This window comes from Drosophila bipectinata, chromosome 4 (assembly GCF_030179905.1).
Source record: "Drosophila bipectinata strain 14024-0381.07 chromosome 4, DbipHiC1v2, whole genome shotgun sequence".
In the NCBI taxonomy this organism is placed as follows: domain Eukaryota; kingdom Metazoa; phylum Arthropoda; class Insecta; order Diptera; family Drosophilidae; genus Drosophila; species Drosophila bipectinata.
In genome coordinates this window covers 17,197,808-17,220,406 of record NC_091740.1, presented here as the reverse complement: position 1 = coordinate 17,220,406, position 22,599 = coordinate 17,197,808, and the positions used below count along the sequence as shown (strand labels likewise).

The following is a 22,599-nucleotide window of genomic DNA, read 5'->3' as shown; positions in this document are numbered from 1 at the left end:
AGCGCACAACTAACAACCTCAACGTTCGCCGACGATAACGCTATCCTTAGTCGCTCCAGATGCCCAATGCAGGCAACAACCCAACTGGCTAATCATCTCACAATAGTGGAAAGGTGGCTGTCCGACTGGCGCATTAAAATAAACGAACAAAAGTGTAAACATATAATTTTTTTTTTTTTTTTCGCGGTCTTTCAGAATTTGGAAATGGCTTGTGCATCAATAAGAGCATCAGCTAGCATTCCTGTATTCATCATATAGCTTAGAGGCCCAGACGACCGAGGGGCGCTCGAGAAACGATTTGTTAGTACATATTAAGCTAATTGAAATTTGTTAAGCTAAGAGGAGTTAGTAAGGAAATTTAAAATTCTATATTTTAAGTTAGAGGGACAGGAAAGAAATGTAATAGAGTAGAGACCATTGTAGTTCGAACATAATACTCTAAAAGGGTCATGCAGTGCATATGTCGAACTACAACGGCTAAGGAACAGAGGACAAAAGTTTCGAGTCCTTCTATTAGGAATGTTTAAATTTAAGCGTGTTAGTAAATGCTGGCTATCTACATCCCCGTTAATAAGGTTATGCAGAAAGACTACACCGAGCATTGTCCTACGATTTGTTAAGCTAGGTAAGTTTATAAGTAAAAGTCTGCTACTGTAGGAAGAAAGCTGAAGATTTGCATCCCAGTATAGACCTCTAAGTGCAAATATTAAAAAGTTCTTTTGTACGGATTCTATGCGGTCCTTATGTACTCCATATTGGGGACTCAAGACACATGAACCGTACTCTAGTATAGGGCGGACCAAGGAAATAAATAATGTTTTGGTTATATAGGGGTCATTAAATTCTTTTGACCACCTTTTGAGAAAAACCAAGGACTCCTTTAGGCTTATTAACCATTAAGGAAATATGGTCGGCAAATTTAAGTTTGATGTCTAATAGGATGCCGAGATCAATAACCTGGGTTAATTTTTCTAAGGCAATCCCATTAATAGAATAAGTAGCTTGCAGAGGGCAAGAACGATAAAAAGACATATGTTTGCATTTTGATTCATTAAGTATTAGATCATTAGCTAAACACCATTTTTGAAAGTTATTAAGGTCAGACTGAAGACTGCATTGGGCAGAGATGGATTTGTACTGAAGACAAAGCTTTACATCATCTGCATACATAAGAACTAGAGAGATCGTTAAAGCAGGGGGCAAGTCGTTTATAAAAAGCGTAAATAATAACGGGCCAAGATGACTTCCTTGAGGGACGCCGGATGTAGCACGGACCAGACGGGACTGTATGTTTTTAAATAAGACTCTTTGTGTCCTTCCATCTAGGTAGCTGGAGATCCACGTTAAGAGGTATTTAGGAAAACCCAGCATATTCAGTTTACTCAACAAGAGTGAGTGATTAACTGAATCAAATGCTTTGCTGAAGTCTGTGTAAATTACATCGGTTTGATATCCCTTACAAAAGCCATCTATGACAAAGGATTTCAACTCCAATAAGTTTGTGGTGGAGGAGCGACGCTTAATAAAGCCATGCTGACAAGGAGTGATAATCGAAGAGCAAAGGTGTTGCAAATGAGGGGTAATTAATTTTTCAAATAACTTTGGAATTGCCGAAAACTTAGAGATGCCTCTGTAGTTGGCAGCCTCGGACTTTTTCCCTTTTTTATGTAGGGGAATTATAAATGATTCCTTCCACTCAAGGGGAAAAATCGAGGTTTCCAAAGATAAGTTGAAAAGTCTTAGAAGAGGTTTGCACAGAGCCCTGGCGCAATATTTTAGCACACACCCTGGTACTCCGTCGGGGCCTGGCGAATAAATGGGTTTTACCCTTAAAAGACCAGATAATAAGTTGTTCTCAGAAAAAAACGGACAGAAAATAAGATTTGCTGCTTGAATGTTATATGCGTAAGGCTAATCAGTCAATTTAAGAGGAGAATAAGTTGTTTGAAAAAATTCTGCGAATAGATCGGCAATGGCCTGATCCGAAGTCGCAGAGGAATTTTGAAACGTAAGCAGGGGTGAAAAAGATACGTGTTTACGCTTAGTGTTTACAAAATTATAAAACTGCTTTGGATCCTGAGTAAATTGAATCCGGCAGCGGTCAATATAATTCCTATAACATTCAGCGTTATGCACGGTAAAATTCGACCGAGCTAGTAGGTATCTTGAGAAATCAACACTACTGCAGGTTTTTTTAAATTTAAGTAAAAGCTTATTTTTTAGGTTAGTGAGGCACCTTGTATACCAAGGAGGATTTGTTGAAGCGGACGGATGTTTCCAAGGCACACATGAGTCAAAAAATGTATTTAAAGTAAAATAAAATTTTTCTAAAGGTACATTAAGATCAGTGCACGCCAGAATATCAGACCAGACAAATGTATCGATAAGGCTATTAAGTTTCTGAAAATCAGCTTTACGGAAACAGCGAATCTTATTTACCACGCTCGGAGACATCTGATCGATACCAGGAGTGGTTTTCGATTGAGACCTCCAGAGTGGGGTGATATGGATCCTCTGGGGTTGAAAGGGGAAAAGCTCTGGAGAGAGCGGTACCATCAGGATCAGATAAAAAACATAAGTCTAAGACCCGACCTAGCGAATTTCTAACATGATTGATCTGACCTAGGGACATGTCAAACATGCCCGCGGTGAAATCATGGTAAGTTATAAGTGACAAAGATGGTGAGTTATCGACGTTGGACCACTTTAATTCTGGGATATTAAAGTCGCCCACCGCTACGAGTTGGTCACGATCCGTTATAAGATTAGAGTCGTATCGAATAGCGGACAAATGCTGCCAATATGTGGGCGGTTCAGGCATAGGAGGTATATATGAACATGTAATGTATAAAGCTTTCACGGACATAGTGATTTTAACGCAAATAAATTCTATGTCACCAAACTCTTGGGATTTCACCTCTTCAGAAGCAAAAGTAGAGTCTACCGAAATGAGGACTCCACCTTCTCTTCGCTGAGATCGATCCCGTCTAAAAGTGGTGTACTTACTTGTAAAAACTTCGGAGCTAAAGATCTCCGGATTTAACCAAGTTTCTGTAAATGCTATTATATGGGATGCAAAGAAAGAACTATCAGAATATAGCTTAGGGAGTTTGCTTAGTAGCCCCCTAGTATTCTGATAGGTAAGAGTTAGTGAGGAAACTAGTTTTTTGGGTTAGTGGCCAAAGAAGAGGTGGAGGGTTGGTCAATGGTTCCGATATTGGGAAGTCTCACTCCCACTGGTTTATTAACTTTTTTTTCACGGAACTAGGCTGATGTTCTTGGACGAAAAGATTCTCTGGCCAAAAACTGGGAGAACAAATCGTCTTGAACATCAGCGCGGGCACACGAATCTTGAAAGAAGACGTGCGCCTGGTATAATTATATTTAAATTTTTGTATGTCCTCCACCTTTATATCGGCTTTAGTTTTGGCTTTGATATAAGCCGAGACATCAATTTTTGAAGTATCAGGGGCAAGCCGAGAAACAAATATATGTTTCGATGGAGGAATCACCTGTAAGGGTTTTGGTGTCGCAGGTACAAGAACTGCGGCATCAGTCAGTGCCGGTGGTCCGGACTGTGGAATACCCTTTTGGGTGACTCTAATGGGGGTTGCGTTCCCTAGGACCTGTGGCATCACTTGAAGGGATGCCATGGCAGACATATCAGACAATTGCTCATTATCCCTGAGAAATTCTGACGAATTTTTCTCAGTTCTAGCCCTTGGGGTGACCAGAGATATAAACGGCTGCATTAATGTCGGCTGAGCAGGCTGAGGCGGATCCGAAACAGCGGATTTCTTACGCTTAGGGGACTCATTTAGCAGCTGAAGGCCACTAAACTGAGTGTCCAGCGCACGGAGCTGTTCATTGATTTTACGAAAACCAGTGATCAGCTCTTTAAATCCATTTTTGGTCTGTCTCATGAACGACCTCATTTCGCCTTGCAGAGCACGACAATTATCACAACAATAATGTATCCCAGACCTACGGGAAATGGCATCCGAAACTGATCCAGTGAAACCGGCACACTTGGCGTGCACGACGTTTTCACATAACCAGCAATGGATGCTAGGCTGGGATGTGGAAATTGTCTTGTTACAAGACTTAATGGCACAGACCAGTTTAAATTCCATTTTTTTTTTTTTTTTTTTTATTTAATAAAACAAAAATTAATATTGAAAAAGTTAAAAAACACAATACCTTGAACCACTGTGCCAAACAAAAAGCCGAAGCGGGAGCTTTGAAAGAGTGCAAAAGAGAAATGCAGAAATATAGATAAGCCGGGGAAGAAGCAGAGCTGAGCTATGCTTGGAATAGAATTTAGACAAATTATTAATTCGACTCCAAATATACCACAGCACTCGCGAAGCGATACGGTTTAGGCTTTAAGATTGTTATGATTCACAAGATTTAATTCACAAAGTATGTAAACACCGGTTTACCAATATTTGTCATAAACGCAGTGCGCACAAAAAAAACACCTCCGTTCGCTTGAAAGAAAGAGAGGGAAGTGATTATAATTATATGTTTCTCTTAATAGAGAAACATCCCCTCCGCTTTCACTAAACGGTATGCAGATCCCTCAAGCTAACGACGTAACGTACCTTGGCGTTCACCTTGATAGACGACTTACCTGGCGCAAGCACATCGAATGCAAAAAGATGCACCTAAAACTGAAAGCCAGTAGCCTCCACTGGATCATAAACTCACGATCACCACTGTGCCTGGACTACAAGTTACTACTGTATAATTCAGTCCTAAAGCCAATCTGGACGTATGGCTCCCAGCTGTGGGGGAAAGCGAGCAGCAGCAACATAGACATCATACAGCGCGCACAATCAAAAATCTTGAGAACTTTCACAGGGGCACCTTGGTATGTTCGCAACGAAAACATCCACCGGGATCTGGGCATCCTCGCAGTGAAAGACGAAATCCAGAAGCAAAAAGAGTCATACAAAGAAAAACTGTCTTCGCACCCAAATTTTCTCGCTCGGGGATTGACTCGGATTTCTAGCGTATCCCGCCTTAGACGCAACGACCTCCCAACCCAGCAATCGATTTTTAGGGCCGTCTAACTCCGTATCAGTCAATATGACTGTTAGTTAAGTTAAAAATATAAGATTTGATACACCTCTTGATAGTCTCGCAAAGAGAAGATTCAAGAAATAAAAGCAACGTTAAAATAAAAAAAAAAAAGTTTTAACTTAAGCTCCAACCCAACCCGACAGTCTGTTCCATCAGTTTCATTCTGAAAGCCTAAAGGGGCCCATCCACAGGCGAGCATGTTGTTGAACATTTTGCCAACCGAAAAAAAAAAACCGCTTGTGTGTTTTGGATGGCCAAGGTGGCAGAAAGAGGAACTGCGCCAAGGTCCGCCGGAGAAGCAGAGCAGCCCAGGTCAAGGTTGGATGCCCAGATTGCAGACTGAGGGCCAGCAGAGATCGGCTCAGCAACGACAGTGGACAGCAGGGCCAAGGCAAGATCCTGTGGAGAACCCAGCGCAAGCATGCAACAGATGCGGTGGAATGGGCCATTGGAGGACTATCCGGAGACGAGCAGCAGTTGACAGCATCCACCGATGTCGGAGGCACGGAAGTAAAGGCCATGGTAGATTCAGGAGCAAAGGCGAGCTTTATTTTTGAGGAACTAGCAGAGAGCCCGGAAATCACCGGGTAACGCATCACGACAAGGAGACAGGTGAAGTTGGCTAATGGAAGCCATACGGAGACACCGTATGCCAGGCATGGAGGAGAGTCTAGTGCTAGGATGGGACTTCCTCGGCGAGTTTGACACAACAGTGACATACGCCGGTCACCACATTGCTATACCGAAAAGGGAGAAATCGGGCGGCTGTCTGTCCATCGCAGTGGCCGGATTCCCAGAGAAATGGGAAGAGGAACGCGATAAGATGTTCATTGAGAGAGAGCTGGGGGCGTTCGCAGGTCAAAGAGGCTGTTCGAACATAACGCAGCACAGGATCACCACGAAGGACGAAATCCGCATAAAGCAGCGGTATTATTTGAAAAACCAAAAAATACAGGGAGAGATAATTGCGATGGTGAAAGATCTGCTGGAGAAAGGATGCATCGAGCCCTCTAATAGCGCTTAAAGTTCACACATTGTGATGATTCCCAGAGAAATGGGAAGAGGAACGCGATAAGATGTTCATTGAGAGAGAGCTGGGGGCGTTCGCAGGTCAAAGAGGCTGTTCAAACATAACGCAGCACAGGATCACCACGAAGGACGAAATCCGCATAAAGCAGCGGTATTATTCGAAAAACCAAAAAATACAGGGAGAGATAATTGCGATGGTGAAAGATCTGCTGGAGAAAGGATGCATCGAGCCCTATTAGAGGGCTTAAAGTTCACACATTGTGATGATGGAGAAGAAAACGGGTCGATAAAGGATGCGTATCCGATGCCACGGATCAATTACATTTTGGAGCAACTGAGGGAGGTGAGATTTTTCAGCAGCCTCGACTTGAAGGACGGTTATTGGCAGATACCACTAAAAAAACGAGGCACACCGCGCTCACCGTACCTTGAAAAGGGCTGTACCAGTGGAACAGCAACGTGGACCGACCTCGGCAACGTTTCAGAAGGTCTTTGAACAGAAGCTGCTATACTTGGGACACCGAATAACGAGCCAGGGGATCGTCATGGACCCAGGAAAGGTCGCCACAATTACGGAGCTGCAGTCCCCGACAAACGTCAAGGGAGTACGCCAGTTCATCGGGATGGCATCCTGGTATCTGCGGTTCGTCCCAGATCTGCTACGAAAGGGGACGAAATGGGAGTAGCCACCCAAGCACCAGGAGGCGTTTAAGTCAAGGCTGGCGGAGGATCCAGTACTGGCGTGCCCGTGATTACGGCTGAAAAGAACTACTCAGCGACGGAGAAGGAGTGCGTGGCAATAGATCAGACAAATGAGACCCTACCTGGAGGGATACCAGCTCGAAGGATCACGGACCATATGGCGCTGAAGGGCCTAAACAATATCGATAGCCCGCTTGGCAGAATAGCGAGGTAGGTGTTCGAGCTGCAACAGTATGACTACGTTATCAACTAGCGAAAGGGTAAGCTCAACGTGGTTGCCGAAGCGCTGTCCCGCCAGCCAGTATTGAAATCAAAGAGACTGAAATTAAAGAATGCGTATGGATAAGCGCATGAGAATGCGAAGAATAAGATAAAGACAAGCCCACAGAAGTTTCCGGATTACGTTGAAGAGGGCAGCATGATCTACCGCCACGTTCCGCATAGAGCCGAAAGCGAGGAAGTGGCATCGTGGAAATTATGCGTGCCGCCTAGATCCTTCTGGCCAGGGATCCGAAAATGGTGCGAAAGAGGTGAGAAACTGGCCGGAGGTATAAGCCGTGCCAGATGCAAGCAGCAGGAAAAATGCTGAAATGCCAGGTCGTAACATGGGAACATAATGGTTTTGGTCATAATTGATCGGTTTTCAAAGTGGACGGAAACGGTGCAACTTCGAAAAGCAACGACCGAGACGCTACAGAGAGCGATCCGAGAAAGAATTCTCACTCGATATGGAGTACCAAAAATAATGGTGACGGACAACGGCGTACAGTTCACTAGCCGAAGCTTTAAGAAGTTCCTCAAGGAGCTCGACGTGCGCCACCAATTTACCACAGCATACACGCTGCAGGATAGTCCCACGGATAGAGCGAACAGACTATGATCGCCCAGTTCGCTGTGAAGGATCAAAAGACGTGGGACAAGCACTGACCAGAGCTAATGCTGTCAGTAAACTCGACAGTTATTAAACAAAAATATATGTATATATATATAAAATAAAACAAGAAAGGAATGCTAACATCGGGCGGAGCCGAAGTTGATATACCATTGCAGTTAAAACCGGATATATATCGCAAACATCGGATATAGTTGGCCGATCCTTATGATTACATCGTAATAAAACCAATAAACTAAAATAAAAAATGCTGGTACGTGTAACACCAAAAAATACAGGGAGAGATAATTGCGATGGTGAAAGATCTGCTGGAGAAAGGATGCATCGAGCCCTCTAATAGCGCTTAAAGTTCACACATTGTGATGATTCCCAGAGAAATGGGAAGAGGAACGCGATAAGATGTTCATTGAGAGAGAGCTGGGGGCGTTCGCAGGTCAAAGAGGCTGTTCAAACATAACGCAGCACAGGATCACCACGAAGGACGAAATCCGCATAAAGCAGCGGTATTATTCGAAAAACCAAAAAATACAGGGAGAGATAATTGCGATGGTGAAAGATCTGCTGGAGAAAGGATGCATCGAGCCCTATTAGAGGGCTTAAAGTTCACACATTGTGATGATGGAGAAGAAAACGGGTCGATAAAGGATGCGTATCCGATGCCACGGATCAATTACATTTTGGAGCAACTGAGGGAGGTGAGATTTTTCAGCAGCCTCGACTTGAAGGACGGTTATTGGCAGATACCACTAAAAAAACGAGGCACACCGCGCTCACCGTACCTTGAAAAGGGCTGTACCAGTGGAACAGCAACGTGGACCGACCTCGGCAACGTTTCAGAAGGTCTTTGAACAGAAGCTGCTATACTTGGGACACCGAATAACGAGCCAGGGGATCGTCATGGACCCAGGAAAGGTCGCCACAATTACGGAGCTGCAGTCCCCGACAAACGTCAAGGGAGTACGCCAGTTCATCGGGATGGCATCCTGGTATCTGCGGTTCGTCCCAGATCTGCTACGAAAGGGGACGAAATGGGAGTAGCCACCCAAGCACCAGGAGGCGTTTAAGTCAAGGCTGGCGGAGGATCCAGTACTGGCGTGCCCGTGATTACGGCTGAAAAGAACTACTCAGCGACGGAGAAGGAGTGCGTGGCAATAGATCAGACAAATGAGACCCTACCTGGAGGGATACCAGCTCGAAGGATCACGGACCATATGGCGCTGAAGGGCCTAAACAATATCGATAGCCCGCTTGGCAGAATAGCGAGGTAGGTGTTCGAGCTGCAGCAGTATGACTACGTTATCAACTAGCGAAAGGGTAAGCTCAACGTGGTTGCCGAAGCGCTGTCCCGCCAGCCAGTATTGAAATCAAAGAGACTGAAATTAAAGAATGCGTATGGATAAGCGCATGAGAATGCGAAGAATAAGATAAAGACAAGCCCACAGAAGTTTCCGGATTACGTTGAAGAGGGCAGCATGATCTACCGCCACGTTCCGCATAGAGCCGAAAGCGAGGAAGTGGCATCGTGGAAATTATGCGTGCCGCCTAGATCCTTCTGGCCAGGGATCCGAAAATGGTGCGAAAGAGGTGAGAAACTGGCCGGAGGTATAAGCCGTGCCAGATGCAAGCAGCAGGAAAAATGCTGAAATGCCAGGTCGTAACATGGGAACATAATGGTTTTGGTCATAATTGATCGGTTTTCAAAGTGGACGGAAACGGTGCAACTTCGAAAAGCAACGACCGAGACGCTACAGAGAGCGATCCGAGAAAGAATTCTCACTCGATATGGAGTACCAAAAATAATGGTGACGGACAACGGCGTACAGTTCACTAGCCGAAGCTTTAAGAAGTTCCTCAAGGAGCTCGACGTGCGCCACCAATTTACCACAGCATACACGCTGCAGGATAGTCCCACGGATAGAGCGAACAGACTATGATCGCCCAGTTCGCTGTGAAGGATCAAAAGACGTGGGACAAGCACTGACCAGAGCTAATGCTGTCAGTAAACTCGACAGTTATTAAACAAAAATATATGTATATATATATAAAATAAAACAAGAAAGGAATGCTAACATCGGGCGGAGCCGAAGTTGATATACCATTGCAGTTAAAACCGGATATATATCGCAAACATCGGATATAGTTGGCCGATCCTTATGATTACATCGTAATAAAACCAATAAACTAAAATAAAAAATGTTTACACTTTTGTTTGTTTGACGTTGTTAGGTGTGCGCTCGTAGGAATATCCGCAGTATACGAAACATATAGATACGGGCCGAGTGCGCACTCTTGTGGAACTCCAGTTTTGATAGTGTAGTCGCCCGAAGTAGCTGCGTTGCATCTCACTGAGAATACCCTATTGTAGAGGTATGATTCCAGTAGCTTGTGGGTGTATCGATCAAACCTGTTAAGCGCTTTAATAGTTAGGCTGAATTGGAATTTCCCTTCCAGATCGTAGAGCATCGGCATAACAGAAGCTGTTGGTGGTGTTTAGTGGACCGAATGAGGATCTCGCTGCTTTCGCGAAGAAGACGTCTGGCGTAGTTTTTGACGCAATGTACGCATTCTGTGGATTTTGGTTGCGCGTTGCAGTCGCTTGACACATGCGACTCTTAAACTCCTTATACACCATACATCCTCTATAGTTTTCCGTATGGCTGCCTCCGCAGTTTTCTTCACGGTACTGTCCTTGTTTGTAGTGCAGTAAGCGGAGTTGTGGGCGTCCCCGCAGACTACACAGACAGCCCGAAGTGTGCAGTATGACATGGTGTGTCCATTCTCTTGATATTTAGTACATTGCACTGGACCGTTGCGTTTATGTGGCTCTTCAACAGTGATTTTCCGATGCAAAAGATATTGCATGTTGTAGATTGGGTGGACTTCGTTCTTCTTCAGCGATCTGCTTTCTGGCTCGAGCTCGACCTTGAAGAGGGGTTGTGGCTTTTTATCTTTATTTAGAATGTTAATAACATTCTTGACGGCGAAGCCCTTTTCTTTAAGGGCGGTTTTTATTTCGGCGGCGGTAAGATCGGGTACGATTCCCTTTACTATCACTTGTAGGCCTTTACTGCTTTTCAGCTGGTACTTGTAATAGTTTTTCTGTACAGGGTCCAGATATTTGAACACGATTCGGAAGTGCTCTTCAGTCTTGGTTTGCGCCTTTGTTTCATGGATGTTCCGTTTGATAAGCGGAACAACATGAAAGTTGTCACCGTTCCCGATCAACGCAATTTTTTTGTCCAGGGCACTCGAGCTTTTCTCCCTGATATAGATTGGAGGGGGCTTGGGTTGTTTTGCGGTGTCTTGGACTAGTTGGTTTTCCTCAACCTTCGCCAGTAGGGCAAATCTGTTAGTAGTGGATCTGTCTGGTTCTTTGTCGATCTTCAGGACACGGCTAATTTTTGTTTTATTGCCTGCCAGATTACTCTGCGGGCTAAGCTTGCGCTTAATTTGGATGTAGCGATCCATTCCAGTCTGTGTGGCCGTGGCCGCTTTGGCACTTTCCGAAGTTGTTGTTATTGTACTCGCTGTAGTCGTTGACGTCGCGCTACTTTGAATTGCAGTGGTTGTCGCTGTGATTGCAGAAATTGTAGCACTGCTAGTTGTTGTTACGAAATTAGTTTCCGATATTGGATGGGGGGTTTCACACTGCGAACTCCATGACGCGGGAGTCGGAGCGAGAAGAGTGGGTGATCAAGACCGTTCCACTTCCGTATCGCGGGTTGAAAAGTAAGAGTAGAAGCCGTTTCTTTGGTTCACTGAACCTCTACGCTCGTTCTTTTGATCGTTGCTCAATGAGCTCATTGCGCTCACTTATTTTTTTAAAACAATGCACTAGTTTTGGTTTAGCACATCACAACTGTTATAAAAAGCTTGTGCATTGCTTTTAATAAATTGTAGTTCAGCGTCTTTTCGCTTATATTGGGTTACCCCAGTTTTTTTGAATAGCTGTCTTATGTTGCAGTTTCCCCGGAGCTCGGGCAAGGCACGTCCGCTCAGTTCGGTAGTTCCGTAAGTAGGTAGTTCCGAGCAACATGCAAGCATCAAAAAGGAGTCACATCAGCGAGCAAGTGAAAAGCGGTTAAGCGCTGGGACTATTTCACACATACATTACGAGGGAATGGGGGAAAGTGAAGATAAGAAGCCCAGTCGCAAAACAGAAGGAGCAGTGAGGGGGGGGCCCCTCAAAGTCTGCATAGCATCAGCAGAGGTCCGTGGCCGGGAGAGGCAAATGGGCACGGACAGCCTGCCAAAGCGAAAGTGGCGTGATTTTGGAAGCAGGATTAACGGCGGGAGCAGAATATAGGCGGCTTAACAGGCGCTCTATCAGTATATAAGGAGTATTGAAGTGAATCGGGACGAGTCTTTTTAGGAAGCTTGTAGCGTTGATTTGGAGGAACGCCTTTGGAGAGTCCGACATTCAAGTGTTAGAGCGTTTGTAAAAAAGACTCGGTTGTTTGAGATGAAGGACCGCCTCTGGAGAGTCCAACAGCCGAAAGAGAGTAAAACGTAAAGAACGAGTTAGGAAAATATCCGTTACAGGACGGTTCCTGTACAAGCCCAGGGTATTGGAGTCGAGTTGGGCCATTCCCAACCACGGATGGTAGCCTTGAAAGGAAGGGAGGAAAGGACAAGTCTGGCGTACGCCTTACAGACTCTTGAAATTCCCAACCACGGCTGGTAGCCTTGCAAGGAAGGGAGGAAAGGACAAGACTGGTTTACGCCTCACAGACTCTTGAAATCGCAACCAACAGGCGTAGTTCTGCAAAACAAGAAAAGGCCAACTCGTGAACTTACGCCCGAATCAGAGACCAATTGAGAACACCCTGGTCACCAGCCATGCAACTCCGGACTCGCTAGCGCGTATGCGCGGTGTGTTCCCGGTGTAGCCAGAACGTGACGCACGAACATCAACGTGTAGTGAGGGGTGCGACAACCACTGCTACTCGTTTGTAGGCCAACTCCCAATCCAGGCTCGCTAGCGCGTATGCGGGGTGAATCGTGGGTGTAATGGGGCCGACAGCCTATGGACAGCCTATCGACTCCCAATCCTGGCGCGCGTAGTGCGTATGCGCGTTGTCCAGGTGTAGTGGGGGTGTTTCCGAGAGGTATGAAGGCCCGCGTGTGGCCAGCGTAAGGGGACGGTTAGGGGAATTGAAGGCAACGCAGAACGAAGAGTGCAACGGAGCAGCGGCAGCGACCGGACACCCGGAACGACCAACAGGAGATGCCGACGACAGAGCCGGGCGGAACCAAGAGGAGCAGCAAGAATACGGAACCTGGTATTGAGATCAAGCCATTTGGGAAAAGCCCCTAAATAAAGAGTTTGGAAAGTTCTATGCTATTTGTATTTTTTCTGGGCTCGGGCAATCACATCATACTATAGATTCGGTGGAACAGACCCACAAACTCTGTTATCTAGCCGCGGCAAATTGTTGCGAGCAGAAGCAGAAAAACAGTTCGTTACGACTGATATTCAACTAACCCAAATTAATCCCATCCATAACACTCACGGCACATTTCTTAACTTTATATTCTCCAATATGACATGTTTTGTGACAGTAATTCGGTCGTCGCCGATATCGCTCTCTGAAGACTTTCACCATCCCACACTATTTGCTTCTGTTCCTATGCTATTGTAATCACGAATTCGTAAGCGTAAAAGCGTAAATGAAAATAGCGTTGAAAGCGTAAAATAGCCCCTGCTTATGCGATAATATCATTTCGTGATTTGATTTTAGTTAGGATCCCAGACGTATAAAATTTGGTATTTTCGTCTGGCCAGACCATCACAAAAAGTACAGAAACCGAGCAGGGCGATGGATGAAACTCAATTTTTCATTTACAGTCAACAAATAAACACCGGAAAATTAATTTCCAAAGTCACCCAGTGGAATTTTTATTCAATTTAAACTTTTTCAAATTTCAACGATATGCCACCATATATCACCAATTAATGCTTTGAGCTATCAACGCTGCTACGGATTCGTTTTACGAAATTATTCATAGTGCGTTGAAGAAATTGGTTCCTGATAAGACTTTCATTATTGTCAACAGACCACCTTGCTTTTAAAATTAAAGAACCGGAAATTCAGAGCTTACAAAGAGTTCCTAACTCAGGAACTTTCCTAAGTCGGTCATTAGGTGAAAAAATTATACAATAAAATACAAATTAAACAAGACTCCCGAATTTTCCCGACTATAATATACCTGCCCGCAGCCAGAGAGCCCAAAGGGTCCTCTAAGGGTGTGTTCGGCGTATATGGGCCACGAACAGAAAGCCCTCCCCCCGCTCCCGCCACTCAAACAGCTGGTGGAAGACAGCAGGAAGCATAAGATCGACCTGATCATAGGTTGCGATGCCAACGGTCCTTGCAACAACTGCACCAAATGTAGGATAAGAACAGCACCTCCCTCCCTCCTTAACCAACTCGAATACTCGAATACGGTCCTTGCAACAACTGCACCAAATGTAGGATAAGAACAGCACCTCCCTTCCTCCTTAACCAACTCGAATACCTATTGAGTGATAGGTATCTCAGCTGGGCGCTAAACAGCTTCAAGCCTTTCAAATTCCTTTCAATAATCAAAGCCGGAACCAATCCAAAAACCAGAAAGGGCCCAGCCACGGAGACGGCACTCCACGAGATTACTACGTTCTTAGTGACAAGGAATACGCACTGATGGCTTTTCTAGACATAGAAGGTGCCTTCAACAACATCCTGTCATGCTCGATAATCAAAGCGCTGACGAGACTAGGAATAGACGATCAATCCGTACGCTTTATAAAGCAGATCTTGGTAAACAGGACTGTTGAGGCGCCACCAGGGGAATCTTTTCAAAGATACGTCAGACGAGGCACTCCGCAATGAGGTGTACTCTCACCCCTACTGTGGAACGTGGCGGTTATCGTACTTCGATCCCTAGAAGGTGGTGATTGCAAGGCTATCGCTTATGCGGATAATGTCCCAATTTCGTTCTCTGGAAAACGCCCTAGGACGCCCTAGACTTCATACTTGACCTTTTACCTATAGAGATAGTGTGGGCCAAGATAGCCACGATATCCGCAATTAGGCTACGAGAAACGGGTCTAGGGAAAAGGACCGACTATGGACATGCCAAGTTGGACCTGCATCACTGCACGCCAACGGGGGCTACAGACTAATGTATACCTGTTGATCATCCCACCTTAAAATATAAGGTATCCATTCCAACGAGGGAGGAATGGGCCACAAAAGTCCCGGGACCAGCCGTTTCCCTTCATATTTACATAGACGGTTCAAAATTGAACAGCCAGGTGGGAGTCGGTTTCCACTGCGATCGGCTGTGTCTAAATGAGTCCTTCAGACTCCCCGACCACTGTAGTGTGTTTCAAGCAGAAGTAATAGGTATCGGGGAAGGACTTAGATCCCCAGCACTTACTGGCAATCAAGACACAATCGATATCTTCTCAGACAGTCAAGCGGCACTCAAAGCCCTTGACGGATTTTCATCCAAATCCAGGACAGTGAATGACTGTCGCAGATCTCTTAACGAGATGACAGAACAATATGACATCCAACTCATATGGGTGCCCGGACATAGGGACCACGAGGGAAATTGCGCCGCTGACAAACGAGCAGGGCAGGTACTATCAATCCTCTCCTCCCGGAGAAGGAACCAGTAGGCATTCTCCTAGCTACGTGTGGGCTAAAATGCAGGGATCACTTTGACCGCGCAGCACTGAGGAAATGGAGAAATCTCCAAAACTGCAGGAACTCACGCATGATATGGCCTGTCCGCTCTAGGAAAAGATCAATGATGCTTATCGCCCTCAATAGGCAGGACGGCTGTCTGGCAGTCAAGGCCATCACGGGACATTGGTTAATAGGAGCACACGCGGCTAAATTAGCGGTGCCACACTATGGTTACCGCAGGAGCTGTGGTGGTTTAGGGGAGGAAGAGACGGTCGCCATTGCCCTGCGCTGGGGCGCAGCCGATTCAAATTCTTGGGTGCAGCAGCACTCACGGACCTAACAGACCTCGCGGAGATCGCTCCACGCAGACTCGTAGCCTTCATTCGTAAATCTGGATGGGAACGCGAGCGGCCGCAGGAAAGATAACATAATATTGGGCACCTTAGTAGATAGGAAAGGGGAGGTCCCCTTGTAGGACCACTTGCCTGTGCGGTATCACAAGGAGTCCCAGCGGCTCGAGTGGATGCCGGTGGCAATGACTGGCACCGCATCGCCGCCTCAACCTAACCTAACCTATACCTGGTACTCATCTTTAACTTTACCAACTTTTACGGTAAGGATTCTTCGCAACCAAATTTTGTTCCATACTTTTGTGCTTGGCCAATACAACAACAAAAAAGTCTACAGCTCCTCTAAAAATGATCCGATTTGGCAAATTTTTGATTTATAGGAGCTGCTTGGGGAGTGGGAGTGGCAAAATTTTGACACAAAATGGATATCCGCGTTTAAAATCTTAGGTTGTCAAAAAAGTCTTGCGGTATTTTTATTAAATTTTTAATTGTTTATAAAATTGGTTATAATAATGCGATTCAAGTCAAATATGCGCCGTTTTGTTCGATGACTAGTTCTCAACGAAATGCCAACTTTATAATGCCCCTCTTATAGAAACTCGCTCCCTAATGGCAAAAAAGTCGGAGAGCCAATTTTTACAAGACTCTCTTGTGGCCAACTTCCGATTACCAAGCTCGTTCGCCATGGTCAGAAATTAGTGGTAATCACTTGGTGCGAGATGCGGACTATACGGTGGATGCAAAAGAACATCTTATACGAGCTCCCGGAGCTTCCGGCGCGTCACCAAAGGTTTGTGGTCTGGCGCTGTTCTGATGGAAGAATAGCCTCTATTCTTCTAGCCAAAGATAGCCTCTTTTACATGAGTGCTGCATTCAAGCAGTCCAGTTGTTGGCAGTACAGGTTCGAATTGAGCGTTTGGCCAACCCTCCCCTAGGAGCAGCTCATAGTGGATGATCCCCTGCCAATCCCACTAAGCATACAGAAGAACCTTCCTGATTCAGCAATGATTCGCATGCGTCGCACGGTCAAAAATGTTTTTTTGCGTCAAGTCGTGTGGCACCCATATATCGAGCTTCTTTTTCAACCCAATCTTCCTCAAATGGCTTATAACGGCTCTTGGTCGATGCTACGGCTGCTTCTATGCCAGTCTCTTTCGATCAATTCAGCGATTTTATCGCAATTTTTCACGTATCGAAAACGTAAAACCATCGTTGCGCGGTGGAAAGGGAGACCGTATCGGGTCTATAAGCTGCACAAATTTTATTGACAACATAAGATGCATTTTTTCCCTTATCGTAGTAGTAATGTAAAATATGCCGTATTTTCTCTATATTTTAATCTCCATATTTGCGACGCTATATTTCAAGAACGACTTTCCAAAAAGGTATAGCTTGAACCGATGTGAAAAATAAAACTATAACTACGCGGTTGCAAAAACACCTAACGGAAATACCGCATGATTTTTCTGACAACCTATTATATTAACTACTAGCTGTACCCTGCCACGCTTCGCTGTGGCATATTGTGCTACATACTTCTGAGAAACATAAAACATGTGTCAAAACTTTTAACGACTACAGCTTAATTTTTGCGATAGCCCACCAATTCGAATCACCAATTTCGAATTGGTGAAAAATTGGTGAAACGCGCACATGTAAACGCTTATGTGCGTAAGCAGCGATGAACAAAGAGAGTAGGCCATTTACTGAGAGAAAAGCCTTAGATAATTATTTTGTTTATCGTAAATTAAAAAGTTGGAATGGGCAAATAATGACTTTTTATGAAAATAAAAGCCTTTCGGGCACTAGTTGTGAAACAATTGTAAAACTGCGCTTCCTCATCTGTATATTCATTAGACCAAACATGTGCTTCCAAATTTCTAAAAACATTTTTTTTAGTAATAAACATTTTGTTTTGTTTTTTAAAACCCATTTTTCTCTAAATGGGTCATTGTGGTTAGTTTTGTCAAAAAAATCTAAAAATTTTGTATTCTTGATTTTTTGATTCAATGCTACATATTTATGTGCATGTCTATACATTAATTTGAACATTCTGAACTACTGAATAACTGCTGAATAGCTGAATAACTTTGAAATAGTGTTGGTTTGCTTATGAGTGAGTGAACAAAAAATTCAAAAATTCTTGAATTCCCATTCAGAAAGTGCAGCATTTAAATAAAAAATGAGCAAGATGTGACTCATTTTTGCCAACTTCTTTGCTTGAACTTTTTTTGCGCTTTCTTTACTTCAACATTTCTATTACCGCCAAATCTGTTAACAATTTTAAACAAGTGAGCAATGAACAGTTAGCAAGTGAGCAATATGAGTGAGTTGACTCTTTTGGAAAAAATGAACAAGTGAACATGTTTTCCTAAAAGAGCAGAATTTACCCAACACTATTTGAACGGTTCATTGGAAAACTACGTTTTTCAAGCTGGCAACTGTCATATCCCAATCAATTTTAATGTTCGAGTAGTTTGCGTTTTTATATTTTAAATATTTTCAAATTACATGGATAGCTTATACATATATTGGATTTTTTATCGACAAAAAGTGAGAAAATGTTCAGAAAAAACAACACTAAATTTTGTTTAACAACACAAACATACATATGTATTTTTCTTGTCCAAAAAAACATTTCTGAAGATTGCACATTTTTTGGCACAACTAACCAGAATGTTCTCTTAAGTTTGGACTCGTATGAGAGATCAATTATGGAAAGTGTACACTGTACACTGTATAGTTTACCGGCAGTGCTGCAGCAGAATGGGCCATAGGGCCAGATATGTATGCATGCATGCTATGGAAAATGAGAATTTTCCCACCACTCTTAAAGGTTAGTTAATGTGGGGTGAAAGAGATGAGTACCGGGTGTAATATAGTCGGAAAACTCGACAATAGCCGTCCTTTCTTGTTTTTAATGAATATCCGTTTGTCGAACACTGCTTTTGTCTGTCGGCATGCCTTTGTAAAATAGTTCACAACTCGATGAGACATATGTATGTACATGTATGTACATACATGTTTATACTTATATGAGTGATTATATTAAAAAAATAATATAATTAGTCATAAATGAAGGTTAAACATATGTACATATGTAGATACAACTTCAATTTATTTTGAACTTTTTTGAGACAAAAATTTTTGGAATAATAAAATGTATGCGTTAAGCAATTGGTTCCAAAGCACACACAATTTTTAGATACTGAGATAGAATTTTTTATTGCGCAGACGCCTTGCGCAGAAAAGATGCCCTTTCGCGCACAAGTTTTTAGTTCGAAAATGAGAGAAAAATGTTAGCTGAAAGCTTTTGTTTTCGGCTTCTCCTCTAAACTAGACGACGCCAAAAAATATTCTGTCAGTATTGAATTCGATTTTCAATCCAGTGGACGTTCTTAAATTTTTTGTAACTATTCGCGAAGTGGCCTCCTATTTTGCTAAACACAAACATACATATGTACCGATAGATTTATATATATATAGATATATATATATATATATAAATTTATATATATACATGTAGGTTTTGGAAACCATATTTTCCATAAATATATGCATCCCTCACCTTATGAAGCATAATTTATATACATACATATGTGCATATAAAAACCATAGTGAAACATGTGAATTTGAACTTTTTTATGTGTAAATTTAAAATGAACATGAATGCATGTATATATGCTTAAGTGTAAATTACATTTATACAGCTGTTGTTGGAATATATAAAGTTCATATAATATGCTGAAATCATGTTAAATCGTAGTTTAAATTAAGTTAATATGTATGTACATACATACATATGTATATACATATATGTACATACATATACACAGGCCTCGCACGAAGCTTAACAAGAAACTTTGCTAGAGTGCGTCTATCCCTCTAGTTAATATTAATACTTAAACCTTTTTAAAAATATTTGAGTGAATTTAAATATGATGCAAACATACATATGTACATACATATGTTCATAAACATAGGAAATGAAATTATAGTAGAGGCAAGGTTATAAAAACATTACTCATTCGCAACAAGTTTTACTTAATACCATGTGACATCCCCGTTAAGTGAGGCGGGGCGTTTTGTCGTTAAGCTCAATCAAGAAAAGCTCTTGAAAAGGAAATTAAAAGGATACACAAGATTGTGTCAGTACTCCACCCGACATTTATATACATATGTATGTACACTTGTATGTATATCTTCATACATACTTTCTAATATTCCATTCATAAAAGGAAATAAAATCGATTCAGAAACACCTGTCGCACTTCTATTTAGTATTAAATTTTTTAAAAATATTAAAACAGCGGGTGTAGCAGACTACACAAAAGTCAAATTTCCGAAATATATTCAAATATGTATTTACTTACATATGTACATACATATATACATACATAGTGTTAGCATGGGATGGTTTTCTTATTTTAATTTTTGTCTATTCATTAATATACTTAGGTACATATGTACATACATATGTATCTAAATATACTCATATACAAAAGAGTACGCATGATTTTTGGCATATGTAAGTATACATGCATATGTATAACATACATACATACTTCCATATTTGTTTACTCATAAATAAGAATATGTACCAATTTATGTTCCAAAATAAATACTAATTTACTTGCTACACACAATAATTCTATTCACGAAAAAATTGTTTTCACATTGCACTTCTTTTTTTTTTATACTTAACTTTTTTATGTTTTTTTTTTAGAATAATTAAATATAATAATTACTATAGCTAATGCATTCAACCCCTAAAAATTTTTATACATTCGGGAAGATGAATAATATAATATACTTTTTTAGTATCTCTAACTGCCTGTATTAAAAGAAAAAATGGTTTATTTTACATTTCTTTTCGTTTTTTCAAGTTTTCGTGGTTTTCGCTTCGTGCTTTGTATTAAACATACTCGGTCAGATGAAAAAAGTTGGGTGTTGCGCAGTTACGTCTGAGCAAGATAGCTTTATAGGGTCTCCTATTTATCTCTCGCTTTACACGACATATTGCGTTTTGTGCAGTTGGGCCAGAAAGAGATATTTGTTATTTCATCTCTGTCCGTCCACTCATACACCCAAAACGCAACATGTTGAGCCAAGATGGAACAAAAAATAAAAGGCTTATTGATTTTATGTATATCAAAATATCAATTTATCGATATTCTGCCCGTGCTCAGAATAAAAAACGCGGCAGGCCCAAAAATACCTAAAAATAGAGTACAAAAAACAAGTTTAAATTATATTATTTTCAAGCTAATTTTTTTATTTGTAAACAATTTCTTTTGCCTCGAACTTAGATTAAAAACCTTTTTGACGAGTAAAAGCGTTTATTTTCAATTCTTGCCATGAAATTTTCCTCCAAATTTTTTTTTGTTCTACAAAAACAAATCTGCCATAAGGATTTCAACTTAATTAATCATTTACTTACCTTTGGCAAGCATTTACATTGGGTTTTAAACCAAAGAAACACCAAATTTGTCTCGCATTTCCGACTTGATAAAGTCTATATGTGTATGTATCTTGCCAACTGATTCGACCTAACAAATTTCATAAGAATCGGCAGAGTATATCTTATAGCTGCCATATAACTGAACGATCGGAAATAACCCAACTTTGGTAGTTTGGAAGATATAAGCTTGTTACGCTTTTTACATTTTTTATTCTAAGGAATTTGGATTGAATGAAATTCTCGTAAGAAGAATTTAATTCTTTTTAATTCTAATCCTTGCCATTTCAAGGCTTCCTTGTCAACAAAAAACGAAAAAACGAAACATCACTTAACGTCAGTTAATCAGAGTTGCAAAAACGAAACATCAGTTAACTATCGCTAATGTAATTTACACATTAAACTACGTCAAATTTGGATGGCGGATAAACATTTTTTTTTAAAAGGATTTTTATTTTAACGGCTGGTGCTCAGATGCTGCTCAGTGGAAATTGACTATTGCAATACTCGCCATTTAATTCATGGCCTAGTGCAGTCAATGTTATTTTTCATAGACTAATTTATTTTATAGTGTTTTATGAACAGAAACAAAAACGAAAATTAAAGTATAATTCTCTTTTAAAAGTATCTTTAAAAAGTATAATAGAATCTTTTTCGTTTTGGTTCTTTTGAACCTTTACCTTTTTTTTTTAACCGTTTTGATTGCCTTTAGTCATTTTTCAAGCGGCATACATTTTTCGACTTGGAGTGTTTTAGTCGCTTCTTTTGTTTAAAGTGTTACCAGCGAAGTTTTTAAAATTCTTCGTAAGTATTTTTGAATTACATAATTTTACAAATGCGTAAAACATCAGAAAAACAAGAAAGGAAAGCTAACTTCAGGCGGAGCCAAAGTTGATATACCCTTTCTGTTAAAACCGGATATATATCGCAAACATCGGATATAGTTGGCCGATCCTTATGAGTATATTATAATATCCCAATTTATTATATAATAAAATATAAAAAAAGTCCCAAACTTCTATCTTTAACAATACCAAAGTTGGTATTTCTACCAAAAACCATTTCCGATCGTTCAGTTATATGGCAGCTGTAAGATATAGTCAGCCGGTCGTTATTAAATTTGGTAGGTCGGATTAAGTGACCAAAAATATAATCTGTACCAAGTACCAGCTTTCTATCTTCAAAAACACAAAAGTTGGGTCATTTCCGATCGTTCAGTTATATGGCAGCTATAGGATATAGTCGGCCAATCCTTATAAAAGTTGGCACGTCGAAATACCAAAGTTGGTATTTCTACCAAAAACCATTTCCGATCGTTCAGTTATATGGCAGCTATAAGATATAGTCAGCCGGTCGTTATTAAATTTGGTAGGTCGGATTAAGTGACCAAAAATATAATCTGTACCA

At 41.9% G+C, this 22,599-nt stretch overlaps 1 protein-coding gene and 1 long non-coding RNA gene across 15 annotated transcripts in view; one reads left to right on the top strand and one right to left on the bottom strand.

Moving 5' to 3' along the window:
* The window catches only part of LOC108120235 (uncharacterized), a 70,180-nt gene extending 48,324 nt beyond the window's left edge, over nucleotides 1–21,856 (bottom strand). The window contains exons 1-2 of one of the 3 annotated variants that reach the window (XR_011443538.1): nucleotides 21,175–21,828; nucleotides 19,949–20,952 (exon numbers count right to left, since the gene is read on the bottom strand). This is a non-coding gene — a long non-coding RNA (uncharacterized lncRNA). Of the gene's footprint in view, nucleotides 1–19,948; nucleotides 20,953–21,174 lie in introns of those variants that run through there. The other 2 variants (XR_011443539.1, XR_001773061.3) reach the window with 2 other exon arrangements.
* CaMKII (Calcium/calmodulin-dependent protein kinase II) overlaps nucleotides 19,104–22,599 on the top strand; it is a 99,470-nt gene continuing 95,974 nt past the window's right edge. For 10 of the 12 annotated variants that reach the window (XR_006246422.2, XM_043213462.2, XM_043213461.2 and 7 more), the window contains exon 1: nucleotides 19,105–19,256. The gene's annotated coding sequence lies outside the window, so the exon portion shown is untranslated. Of the gene's footprint in view, nucleotides 19,257–22,599 lie in introns of all 12 variants that reach the window. The other 2 variants (XR_006246421.2, XR_011443537.1) reach the window with 1 other exon arrangement.